We start from the raw sequence: 14,867 nt of genomic DNA, 5'->3' as shown, positions 1-14,867 counted from the left end.
TGAAAAATTCTCAATACAAGAACATTTTAAAATTTAATTAGTCAAAAGGGTTTTTAATTTTTATTGAATTAATGGTTACATTTTATCATCTATGCCAATCATTTTATAAGTACCTAAACACATTTAAAAGTAAAAGTGTAATTTTTTAGTAGTAATAGTTTGACAGTTTTTTCCCCCAAAATCTGTAATGATAGATTGGAAATTTAGGGTTAAAGTCCATTTTACATGATATAATATCATGCTTATTTATGTATGATTATTATGTTAGTTTTGAATATTAATTATATAAATATGATCAATAATATTAAAATTGATATAGGTACTTATTTAGAATTCAGATTAATATAATAGACCATTTTTGTATTGTATAATGTAGAATTGTAATATTATACAAGTATCTAATGAAGTAATTCGTTTGACCAAATCGATCACATAATATGCGATGTATATTATAGGTACCTATATTGTCTAAGTACCTACCATGCGTAGGATAAATACACATTATTAGCGTTTATCGAGGCGTTTATATAAACTCGCACTTGCGCTACTGCTCAATAATTTAGGATAATCAGGTCAAGTTAAGTCACGATTTAAACTCGAGTGAAGACAATTTATACAATGACTGACTAAATTAAAAACGTAATAAAAAGAAAGAATCGAAGTCTGATAATAAAATCTGATATTTTTAAACAGGGGAGAATGTTTCGACCTCGTGGTTTCGAGAGAAGTTTAGGCAGTATAATAATATTAAAAATTTTAATGCACCTATGTGTTATGTTTATGCCTGTGGGCTGTGAGGCTAATAACCTAAAAGTTATAACCTCGGTTATAACTTATGAACCTTTTATGTAACTATATTATCTATACGATTAAAAAAAGTTAGTTAGAAATAATATGACAATTAACAGGTGATGGATTTTGCCTTAAGAATATTGCATTTATGATTAAATTTAATCATTAATATTGTGACTAATTCAATACTTATTAATATAATAATATCTATCGTGTTTTATTAGAATAATTGTATGTTTTTGTAAGTCATAAGAGGGATGCAACTTAACTGATAAATCAGGTAAATATTTACAATTTTTGGGGTTTTTAATTTCAATTCATATTCATATTTTGCTGGAGTTGATAACGGATTTTCAACGTTAAGTAAGAATTCTAGTATCTTAAATTTTTTTACGAAAATATATCGTAAATCATTTAAACTGAGTAGTTGATACTTATGATACAATGTTATTTTATTAGTTTATTCAATCTAGGTATATATTATTTGCGTTTAAAGTTTATCAGAAATTTTATTTCCCATGTGGCTGTTTGATTTTTTTTCATTAAAACGAGTAAATATGCTTATATTTAGATATGTATATGCGTGTTGCTTGATCTAGGTAGGTATTTAATTTTTTTTGAAACTATTTATACATATTCTTTTATTATTATAACTTTCTTCGTTTTAGCCATGACTTGTCTACTGTTAGAAATTAAAGTTTTAAACTTATAAATGTAATTTTATTTTTATTTATACATAATTTTAGACAAATTGAAAGAGTTTACCTAATTATGACATTTATTGTAAAATTATTGGTTGATACAAATTATTTTATCAACTTATCTAACATTTTTAAACTCATTATTATACTAAAATTATCTAAACAAATTTAATACATATTACAATATATATTATTAATCAATAATATTGTTCTTGCGTCTTAGATTGGATTATGCTAGGTCTCAATTAACAATATCCAAGTAAGGTTTTCCTAGTAAGGTAAAAACTTAAATGATTACGAATTTATTTTATATAATAGATAAATAAATAAAAATGTAGTTTTCTAGAGGACACTATATACCCGCGAGTATATAACGAGTTATACTTAAATTTGAAAAAAAAAACTTTTCAGTGCTTTATATTTATTTTTAACTAAATGCTGCTTAGGTCTATCTTAAATAATTACCCCTTGCACATTTTTAAATATTTAAATTTGCTAACCGTAGAAATACGTATATTTGCTATGTTAAGCGCGTGTAAAGACAGATAACACCTGGGGGTGACGCACTGTAGCGTACTCTTAATTTTAATATTTCATTAAATATGAACCTAATTACCCTAAGCGTTTACTAGGTATATTGAACATTTTGGTTTTGGGATTTATAGATGTATTAAGAAATAAACGTCCATGTTTTTCGAATGGCTGCACGATGTCTTCATTATTATTTTACAGTGTATTTTCGCTCCTAGTGATATCAATTATTCAAGTCAATAACGCAGGGAAAGAAAAATTTACTCCGTCAAACTAATGGGTCTTGATGGGTATATTTTACGAGTTTCTATATCTATAGTCAACCGGAAGTATAGAGAGAGATTGAAGGCGGGCGGAAAAGCAATATTCGCTTAAAGCCCGAGTCCCCTAGGGGATATTTGATTTCATTTTCAATATTATCTCCCGACAAAAGTTAAACACTGTGAAGGCGAACGAAGTCATGTTGTTAGTCGGAAGTCATTTCTCCCATATTTACTTGAAACTTTAAGCATTGTTTTTAAGAATTCCGATCAATATTGAAATGCGTTGTATTATACTATTATGACTCTTATTATGGCCATGCATGAAACTATAAAAGATAAAAAACTTTGGAGATTTTTGCTTATTCCACATGCTATTGTTTCTTATTGTGTTTCCCCACTGTTATTTTTATTTGTTTAAAATATCAATAGTAATACAATGTTAACTAACAAATTTTTTAATTTAGGTACCTACGTATAGTTTTATATTTATAGATTCATATACATTTATTTTGGGTTTATTCGAGCCAAAAAATATTTTGTTAAATTATTGCAAACTGTTTATTTAATATTTACTTATTTCAATCTTTATATATCTTTTCTTGTATCATATTTACTTATTGTGCCCTAAGTGCAGATTGTAAATTTCTTATAAAAAAAAAAGTTTATTTAAAAAAGGCCAGTTTAAATTATAGGTACCTTGTATTAAATTTTAATATTTTATATTGGGATTTTAATATTTTATATCGGGAATCTTGAAATAAATTGTTTTGCTTTATAGAACATGCATGGGTGATAAAAATTTTTTTTTTACTAGTTATTTCCAAGTTTGAATCCCAAAGACTTTTTCTATTACAAACTTTTTTAGTGGCATTGTGATCATTTTCGTATGTGTTATGGCGCATTTTGTTATGTCCTTGGTTAAAATTTGAAGCCTCATATTGTTTCATTCTCATGTATTATTCTGTACATTGTACCTACTGATTTATTTTTAAATTCGGCATTACATATGACTTGTGTACTACTCATATTATACGATATACCTATATGGATTCATCAATTTTTAAATTATTCCTGATTAAAAGTGCGTAGATACTTGAATTATAAAATAAATTGTATCGGAATTTTATTTTCAGAGGAGTAATAATTTTGTGTAAATTTCGTGTACCTAATTTCAATTGAAATAAAAAAATGTACCTATTTATTACATTAGTACCATTGCTACTTTTTATTTATTTTTTGGTGTACTACTACTTTTTTATTTATTTACTAAAATTTTTTTTAGGTAATTGTTTTTATAATATATATAAGCTGTATAGAGCATTAAATATATTTTAGACATATGTATGGGCGTTAAAGTTTGAACGAAATGCCGTCCTTTTCATTTAGTTAAACAATAGCCGAATCTGTGAGACTGAATTAAATTTTATTAATTTGAAAAGGACTTATACGAAGCTTGTTAAGTTATACAAAGCACAAATATACATACCGATGCGGCTTTTACACAGAAGTTAATATTAGCGAATAATTAATAAAGGGGTTTTGACAAGAAAGTTTTCTACTTCGATTTTGAAAATAGGTCACTGAACATTGTAGTAGGTTATTATTAGGGATTGCCGGATTGAATGACTATTGAAATAAAATACTTCAACATAATATTGGCTTTTAAATTTTTGTGTATTCACAATAATTCATATATTTGGTGCATCATGTTTGTAGTATTATTATTTATTATAATAAGATACTGTGTTTTTAGTGTTTTGATTATTTACATCGCATATTCGCATATAACACAAATTACAATAATATGAATTTCATTGTTTCACCTCTAATCTAAAATGTACGTCTCGTGCACTACCCTATACTGTGCATTACATTATTGACTATTGTGCTAAATAACAATGTTATAGTAACGATAACAATGCCTTGTTTTAATCTATTCTACCCAGAAGTAAATTAAGTCGTATAAATTCGTATTTATTAAAGCTCGTAATATCGGATATATTATATTGCTTTATATAATAATATAATATAAAGAATAGGTTATAAGCCTTATAACTTATAAATATAGGTATTTAAATGTGCAATATTATTCTTGAATACGCGATTTTTTTTTTTTACTTAGGATTATTTCAATTTAATGTTATGCTCGATTTTATGTGATGTTGGATACTTATTTTTTTTAGTACCATTTATCTATTTATTAAGTGAAATGTACGAGTATAATTATGTATACTTTCTTCTAGATTCTTAACTATATTTTTGTATTCTGTTCTTATTTTATTAAATTATATTGGTATTATTATCTTCAGAACTTGATGATTATTTTCTTAATCATACGGCCAAGATGCTTTTGGCATAACTAACGATGGCTGACTGGTAAATTTTTTTTTTTTAAATAATCTGAATAATGTTTGTGTTTTTAATCTACCTTAAATTTATATTGAAATGGCTGAAGCCAAATTGCAGTTGTCGTAGGTATACTTTATCTAAGGATAAATTAACAAACGTACATTAAGAATTTAGACCAATGGTTTTTAAATGTTATTCTAAACCTCATTCTAAACCATGACCAAAGTAAAATGTTTTTTGAAAATAACATTTTTTTTTTCAAATCATTTCTAATGATAAGATCGAAGATATGATTATTGTAATTCATGTAGGTATACTGTAAACTATATTTTTTATCATATAAGTATTTAATTTATATGTTATACCTAATTAAAGTCTAAATAAATTTTCTCATGTTGCAATTCCATTATTTTTTACGAATATATGTAGGTATTCAGTGCTCAAAGATGTCATATTATAGATAGCAGTATATTATATTATATTATATATACATAGTAAACAAATATTTTGCGCAGTTATCGATCATGAGTAGTCATATGTAATTTTATTGTTTTATATATTATATATATACGGGTATATATACGATAAGACCTCAGGTTTCAGATAATCCTAATATCCGCTGCGTTTGGTAACAATGTTCAAACTTTTAGGTACATTCAAGTCTGATCTTTGATGTGTTTCGTAATGGTTGCTGCAGTAGTTAATGATTATGTTTGTCTTTGGATGTATACATTCGATATATTGGTTGTATAAAGAAGTTTTATTTTTCTCTTATATTCTAACATAATATAAGTTCTGAAATCCTATGTTTATATAAGTTTTGCAATTACTGTTGGATATGTAGCGTGATTCAAAAATCGAAAAGTGATGTTTAGTTATATAATAATATGATATACATAGATATATAAAAACGATTGAATCGTAACGAGCAGTCCATGGTGTATTTTTACAACGGTTTTGCTAATATTTGAACAACGACAAGACGCGTGAGGAAATGTCAAGATTTCGGAAATTAATTGCTCCTCCGATATCATCACGGGTTAGATGTTTGTACAAAGCGTGTTTGTACAAGATATTAAAAGAAAACGGGCGTGCCGTTAACCCAATCGCAAAACCGTTGCTACTCGATAATTTGTCGTAGAGCGTACGGTGTATATTATTCTTCACGCACCCGTTCTTATTCTTAATACGCTTCAATGCAAGCGCGCCACGTTTAATCCGGAAATTGATCTCTAAGGCTTTCGTTTCGCTTTAAATTTTTCTTCAGTGTGATACGAGAAAAACAAAGATTTCGAGACCTGTACCATGGCATTAACTAGAACTTGAGTCTTTTTAAAAGTAGCTGTACCTATATAAGATATAAGTAGTTTAATATATCATAAAGGTAACTCGTAATTATTCATAACGTTTTTATCATATTTATCATGTTTATATAATCGGTATACCTATTATATCGAAATGTTTAGAAAAGTATTTTGTCTCTGATTATAAAATCAATATGTTATTAATATATATTACATGGATTATCATGATAATTTAAAAAAAACTTAAATAATCTTGTAATTACTTATATAAAAGTACATAAATAAATTTTTGAAATTGTACCTATAAAAATATTATGATTTTTTCTAAAACACAAAAGTTGACTTAGAATATCATAGTAGCTCGCTGTTATCACTGCGTTGCGTGTCGCACCTCGTATATGTAGGTAATGGCGTATCACAAATAAAACCTATCGTTAAACCGACGTGGACAACCACATATATAAACTGCAGCAGTCCCTCGGCCGATTGTCTGAAAATGTATTGGCGGCCGTTCGTAGAATGTGAAAACGGCGAAATCGGATTATTGTGTATTCAACCGAATTATGACGAGGCGGCGGGCGTTTCGATCAAAGCGCCGACGCGACGCCGAAGTGGATGACTGATACACGGAGGATGAGAACACGAGATCGTGTAGATATGTATATTGTTATGATATATATCATATATACTTATATGTGTATATAAGTACTTTCTATATATACGTGTTATTGGTGTGTATCCTTAGTAGTTGGGTATAGTTGATGATTTAACGCGAGATTTTATTTTTAAAATTTCAAGTTGTTATGTATTAAACGCGTCTGTATTTCCTGTATTATACGCTATAATTAAATTAAATTGTCAAAATATTATTAATATAGCCATCAACTAAAAAAAAAAAATGTTAAACCTATTTGTACTAATATTGAATATTTTGGGGTGGTTAAGTCCAGCAGGTATAATAGCAATCCATACAATTGACTCTTTTGGATAAGATTTTTCCCTCGATTTGTCCTGAACCTTACCATTAGTAGTTGTCTTTGATAAATATTTAACTATGGTTTTATAATATTGCACTATAATACATATAGTTGCAGATTTGCAGTATATAGGTTAGGACTTTTAGGTGAATATAGGTGCACTGATATAAGTGCATAAAAAATCGATATTTTCTGATAAATTTAATATCCAAAGTGAAATTGTTAAAAAAAGTTCCGTGCAACTCGAAACAATTGGTATTAAATTATGCAGTAAATTTATCATCGACTTAGGATTTAGTATAACGGGCTATATGGATGGGTCATTAATTAATTCATATGGATTTCATAATGGCTATAATTTTTCTGTAATTAATTGTAGGATACAATTTTTAGATGTGATTTTTTTACAATTAGTTTAAACGTGTTTTATGTTACCTTTTTAATGTTACGAGAGTCTATATAGTTGGGCAAAACATCGAAATCTACCAATAAATTGTTATAACCGACTGTAGTCTAAAATTATATAGTGGAAAGCGTTTTTTTTGTTTTGTTTAAAACAAGTGTTTATTGGCCATATCTTTCCAGCTAATAACATTGAATCAGATACGGAAGATATCTCTGCCGAAAGCGAAAATCGTGAGGTACTTCGATTTAATCGTATTGTTTTGCGTGCTGCAGATGCTGCAACATTATAGTATTGCTGGTTAGATCAATCCCTCCATTCTCTCGTTCGAAGCGACATAACCGGGACGCCGATAGCGTTCGATATTTATATTTTAATATAGTTATTAAGCCGTTAAAATTATCGATTTTTTTTAGAAAGCCAAGTTTTAAAATGTGGTCATGTTGAAAAATATTAATCTGTTAAATATTAGAAGATATAAGTACCTACTTAATGATTTATACGCAAACATATTATACACCATATATTATGTTTAAAATTTTTAAATCAGTAATTACATTTTTTCAATATATTTTATAAGATTATTGTTATTTAAATGAAATTGCTATTAAAAATAAATTTGAATCGTAATTAGGATTTTAAACTGTTTCTTTTTTACTAATAATTATAAATTTTCTAATTTGATTATTATCGTATACTGTACCATATACAGCTTTTTACTATTTTATCTTAACATTTGTATTAGCTTTAGTTTCATATTTTTCTTGTTGTCTTTCTGTAAAGTATTGTACCTCAATATTATAACGATGTGTTAATAATAATAGTGATGTATTTTGCTGTAGAATTCAAACACGTATTATGTAACATATAAGTTAGGTATTATAATTTTTTGTATCATTCCAAAACATACATTTTCTTATATAGTTATTTATTCTAAAATAACTTTTTCCAAGACTTTAGTACTCAAATCACATCTTTTAAAATTTCAGTTTTTTAAATCATACGCGCTCAAATCAATGTATTATAATAATTATTTTAGTGTTTATACACCTATACAGTAGGCTGCAGTGTTCAATATAAACAGTCGACGACGATACAATGTTATATGCACACACATATACTCTCGCGGGTACATGCACACCAATATGTATATGTATATGTATATATTTTAAAAATCTAAAAAAACAAAAATATAAACTAACGGTAAATCGTATTAAAAACTTTTTTTTTCAATATCGTCACACGTTTAGTTTATATATTATATTTGTTTTACGCATTCAGGCGTATATATTTAGTTATTTCGTTCGTGCTGCAGCCTCTGCAAAATGAACTGAAATCCAATTGGCTTCTGTTTGTATACGTTCGTTGCAATACCTACCTGTGTATTTATTACATTAAATTGTCGTGCTTTCGCACTGTTATAATTACACTTCCAAGACTCGCTATATGTGGGGTGGTGTTGGTGGGCGTCGAGCGAGCGAGTTTCTAATCGGTATTTGCTTCTTTAAAGACAACGAATTTCAACAGGACATATTTTCACTCGATTCGCAGACGATATAATTATACCGTTTTTCTCACCAATAAATAGTCAGTGAGCAAATTTATTTTTTCTCGAAACCTTCTAAAATGATTTATATTTTGTTTGTTTCAGTTAAACTTCTTCTGCAGAGCAGACGATAATATTATTTCTATTTGTTCGTTTATAAGTACAACAATAATATATGAAAACCAATAAATTCTACTTTTTCATAATAAACATCTAGGTACTTCAGCTTTTGGTCGAGCTTTGATCATTTATAGTCATTTAATTGGACTACGGTTTATTAAGGTTTCCACTTGGCTTATAATAATATAATCATTTTTTTCTCACATTGCAATAGTTACATAACAAGCAAAGTTCGTTGATTAGCAAATTATAATCGAAAAACTGAATTGTAATAAAATCTTATGGAGACCATGGGTAAAATAACTATCAAAAACGTGATGTGATGTGATATCTGTGTAGGTATAAACAGTAATTTTAGATTCTGAGCGGAGTGAGGAATGTATTGATTTTACCATGATGTGTGATTTTTTATTTATTTTTTTATTGTGTCTGTCATCACGTTTCGGCACAGTAAAAATGCTTCGATTTTCGACTTCAGTACCTTGTTAGATCAGAAAGTGAATCTAGTTGGTACATTTTGTGTGTGTGTGTGTTTGGGGGGGGGGGGGTCAAAAGTCAAAATTCTCAATATTTTTCTAAATAATCGGGATAAACAAACTAAATTTTACGCACAGTCAGTTTTCGACAAAATCGATTTTGGTTTTTGCTGTAACTTAAAAAAAAAGACCATAGATACATGACATTTTCACCGAATGTTTATGTAAGTATATTCTATCCACCATGCAATTTTCAAAAATGTTCGACTTAAGTTGAACTATTCATAGGTATTTGCAATTTTCGATTTAGTTTTTTTTTAAATTAATATCGATAAAAATTTATTTGTTGGGTAAAAAAGCTTGAAAATTTAAACAAGACTCCTAACATATTGTTACAATACCAGTTGAAAATTAAAAGAAATTCATAGTCGCAATTTTGACAAAATACGTAAAAATCACGAAAATTCGCAAATCATCTTAAGCTAGAAATTCATAAAAAATTTTCTTTTTGAACCTAAGATTTGAAAATATAATACAAGATTCTTAACAAGTTTGTCAATCTTTATCACAAAAAAAAAAATATCCACCAGAAATTCAAATTACATTTTTATGAGCGTTTGAAATTTAAATTTTTACAACATTGGATTTTCACTGGATTTCACATTTAGCGATTTTCTTATTTTTGTGTAACTTAAATGACCACAGATACTTGAAATTTTCACTGAATGTTTATATAGGCATTTTCTACATTTGATACAATTTTCAAAATATTTTGATTAGTTTTAAGCTGTTCACTGACATTTTAATTTTACAACTTTTTTAGTTTTTTTTTCTATAAACATCGATAAAAATTTATTTAGGTATTGGGTAGAAAAGCTTGAAAATTTTATACAAGGCTCCTAACTTATTTTTACAATATCAGTTGAAAAATAAAAAAGATACATTTCTACAATTTTTTACAAGCATTCAAATTTTAATTTTGACAACATACGTAAAAATCACGAAAATTCGCAAATTATTTTAAGCTAAAAATTCATAACATTTTTTTTTAAATCTGAGATTTGAAAATTTTTAATAATCTATAATATATCCTAGACAGATAAACCGTCTCCGCTCAGAATCGTTTTTCGTATAGAATGATATAATATCATTGGATTCAAATATAATTCCATCCATGTTACAGTAACCCACTTGTAATCTACTGCACAGCAGAGCGACATCCACGACTTACCCGCTTTTTTAAAATTGATTTTCAAATACTTCTTTAATTGTATTTAATGTTATCGAATTTTTAAGCTATTTTACAAGTTTTCTTTATTGTAATAATAAATGAGAATTTATTGTTTTAACATTAATTGAGTTTATTACGAAGTATTTGTTAGCTCGGATTATTTGTAAAATATTAAATTAAATGTAATTCACACGTCTTTTTCTCTATACAATTGCGTTTCCATTAACAATACTCTTATATTTAACCTCTCGAGTATGCTGCAGAAATTTAAACTTTTTTCTTTTCATGTACCTACAAAAAAAATTAATTCGATTTTTTATAAAATGTCTGTGAATGTATTATAAACCATCATGTCCGTTGAATATTAAATGCAACACATTTGCATATGTATGTATTAATTTTAATTTTTAAATTAAACGTACCTATATTTGTCGCAATATAACTAACAAGTGACATTTCAATATTTTATAAACCATATTAGATGAAATATTATTTTGGTAGATAGAATCTAGCTGTTTATTGGGGTATGTTTAGTTGCAGGGTTACTATGAATATCATATCAATATTAATGTGGATATCCAAATATTTTATTTTTTTTATACTTAAACTTTCAACAGGTGCATATTACATTGTATTTCTATTGTGCTAATGCCTAATTGTGGTCTTCACCAATATATAACATGCAATCATTTATATATATTTCATAATAATAATAATATGATGTATTGTGTATGATAATTATATGTGCTTTAATTTTATTATTCCGTCGATACTTTAATGATTGATCTCAATATTGCTTATATATATTAATAATAATAATCATAAGCCGCTTATATTAAATCCAATCTTGTGTCGTTTGTCTCACTATGTATTGGGTTTTAATGATTTTTATTTGACACCACGAGTGCTATTATATTATAGGTATTATCCAAATTGCCAAACCGAATTCTCGCGGTGTTATCACTATTAAGCATTTGACGAATTTGTCAAATTGTTGAAATTATTAGTGACTTGTCATATTATATGTAGTTATATACAGTGGCATAATTAGGAATTTGGTTGGGGGGGGGGGTTATATGTTTTTAGCAAAATTTGTAAGCCTCATACAGTAACCTAGTTCACCAAAAATAAAATGTTAGCAGTAAAATAAAAGTTTTGAGGGGATCTATCCCCTTCATCTTCCCCTGAGTATATGCTGTTGTAAAGTATATCATCGTAGACACTATAATCTTAGGAGTACTAAGGATCTGAGGGTACTAAATCTAATTATATAGTATTTACGCAGTTATACATCTGTATAATGTTTTGAATTTTATTGTTTTCATGTATTTTCAGTTAAAAATTGTGTGATTTTACATCATATTCCTCACCTGTTGCCCTTATTTTTTCATCCCAGTTTTTGTATTGCTGGTTAAAAATAGCAGGCATTAAATCTTGACTATATATTTATGATTTCATACTGCCTGTAATAGAATACTTTTCTAAAAATTTCGCTTTACAAAATATACCGTCATTCGTCGTATTGATAATATAATAATTTATACTTTATAATTGTTGATTAGTTGTTATTAATTTAGATTTGATCATCAAAGTTTTTAGACGAAACTCTGCAAATAGTTCTCGATGACTAAAACAACCCTAATATTTTACCGACGATCGAAAGCGACTATGTACATAATAGCTCGTTCAGGGTCATTGATTATGGACCTATAACCAAATAAATACGAGACTTCCAACATATATTGCCCGAGCCGTGTGGTTCTCACGGTCATCTTTATAGGTACTTTGGTTGGGAAAACAATATGTCTTAAACTCGTTCGTCATAACACATACCTTTTTAGTATATTAGTATATAATATGCTGGCGTCCTGTAGTGTTTTGATTTCATTTGGAAAATCGTCTTTGGCCAGCTGCTCAGCAGTGAGGCCAGCGATATGTTATATTTATAAAATGATATATTATGTATAATATAATATACAACTATTATTTAGTGAAGTTATATACACGTTGGTTTTTTTCTGTATATATACACCCGAAATCCAAATCCTGTCTCGCGGTTGTCCTGGTCCAATGGACACGATTTATGCCCGTACAAAATATTATAATATTATAATTTATGATATACTTATACTTTGTGGCAGAATCCGTTCTTGTTTCTATTTTTGACGATGTCTAAAGTCGAACATGTTATAACGTGTATGATGTAATATTAAGATAAATATCGGCTGCGGACGTCGTCGCGTGGGTTGTATAAAAAAATGCTTCTCCAATGGGTGCGATAAAGAGCCTCATCGTTACGCGGTCCAGTGTTGATATACGCGCGGTATCTGTAGGTATCTGTAGTGTGTGGGGGAGGTGACCTGTCAGTCGTCGCGATCGTACATCATTTTTATTATGTTTATAATATAACATAGTGTATCTGTGCATCTTAAGTCGTGCAGGCGTATATGAATTACCTATATTTAGGCTCATTATTACTCATATATTAATTGCAGTCTTGTAAAAGATACTTAGCAGTAAATGTATTCAAGTACAGATATAGATAGGTAAGTATTTTGAAAAGTATTTGAATACAAATAATACGGATACTTTTAAATAATTTAAAAAACGTTTTCATGTTTACATTAATGTTATAGAGAATTTTGCACCTTTTCTTTGGGTATTACTTATCTGTTTTCTTTTTTAAGGTATTTCACCTTTTGTTAGGATATAAGTCACATAAAAAATATATTATAATGAACTATATTATGTATTCTCAGTTTTTTTTAAGTTATTGAATTGAAAATAGAAAATAAATGAATTAAAAATAAAAGTAAAAATGAGTATTTTATTCTAAATTTACAGATACTTTACGAGACAATATAAAATTCTTAAGTATATAAAATGCGAAATTGAGTACATAAAAATTATTTGGATATTTTTATTAGAACACTATATAATAATAATATAAACATGCTGTCTGTACAACAGTCTTAAAAATAGTTTAAATCAGCCGCTATGTTTTATCTTTTGATTTTAAACGTACAATACTATTATTATTAATAATAATGCGTTATATAAATATACATACATATATATTATAGAGACACCGTGCCATTGGCGCAAATATAATACTATCCTATGCACGCGATGTGTCCTTAACGGACGTAAAACAATATAATAAATAATAATAATAAAAAATACTAATCATACTATGTGTTGATGACACCCTTTCTTTCGACACCAAACGTATACCACATTTACCTACACTGTGCACAGGTGAATACATATAGATATAATAATAATATAATATATAGGTACACATTAATATACTCTTGGGTACTTGGACGAACCGGACTGCAGGTCGCATTGCACCACAGTGGTGTACAGTGTACACAATAATGCGTTATTATGCAGACCTAACCGGTTTCACGTTTGAGTTTTTTTACGAGTTCATCGACAACACTTTTTCACGGTTTGAATGAAACAATGCATGCGTATATAAGCTGTTTCATTTATCGTAAACGATAATTTTTTTTTTCAATTTTTAACAGTCTTTGTGCAAACATTTTTAAGATTATATATATTATATCAAATACAGTGCTCACACGGGGAACCTAGTATATTGTCATTGCAGCTGTTGCCTATAAACGCAAAATATGACCTAAACGCGACTCAAAAAATAAATAACCCATAAGTGCAAATCAATTTTATTTAAATTTTCGTTACTATTAATATTTAACTAAGCATTTACAGTGATATTGAAATTAGTTTAAAAATCAGAAAATAATAAAAATAATAATTTTGTGTATTATTTTAAATTAGTTGAAGAAGTATCATAAATTAATATATTAAAATGAAACTAATATAATAATGAGTAGGTACCTCGAAATTAAATTTAAAATTTGAAGCCAACTGTCATAAAGTATTCCAATCTGGAAATTTTTTTCTTTATACAAGGTTCTAATTTATGTATTGGAGATGATTATAGATTTATAATTTATTTTTGCGCTTTTGAGTTATCGAAAAAAAATCGATTCGTGCTTTCAGATTTCACTGGCCATTGCAGGTACTACCTATAGTACCTACCTACAATATTAATATAATAAAACATAATATGACTTGTACACAGTACACATGCAGTCGTAACTTACACTTTTATTGTTTGGTATAATATTATACATAATATTGCAAA

General features: G+C 27.7%; 1 protein-coding gene across 2 annotated transcripts in view; it reads left to right on the top strand.

The window, feature by feature from the left end:
- The window catches only part of Trim9 (E3 ubiquitin-protein ligase Trim9), an 81,008-nt gene that overhangs the window by 1,992 nt on the left and 64,149 nt on the right, over positions 1–14,867 (top strand). The window lies entirely within an intron of this gene.

This window comes from Diuraphis noxia, unplaced genomic scaffold (genome assembly GCF_037042655.1).
Source record: "Diuraphis noxia isolate RWA-SAM2 unplaced genomic scaffold, SU_Dnox_SAM2 contig0004, whole genome shotgun sequence".
NCBI classification, from domain to species: domain Eukaryota; kingdom Metazoa; phylum Arthropoda; class Insecta; order Hemiptera; family Aphididae; genus Diuraphis; species Diuraphis noxia.
This window is presented reverse-complemented; position numbering and strand designations above follow the sequence as displayed.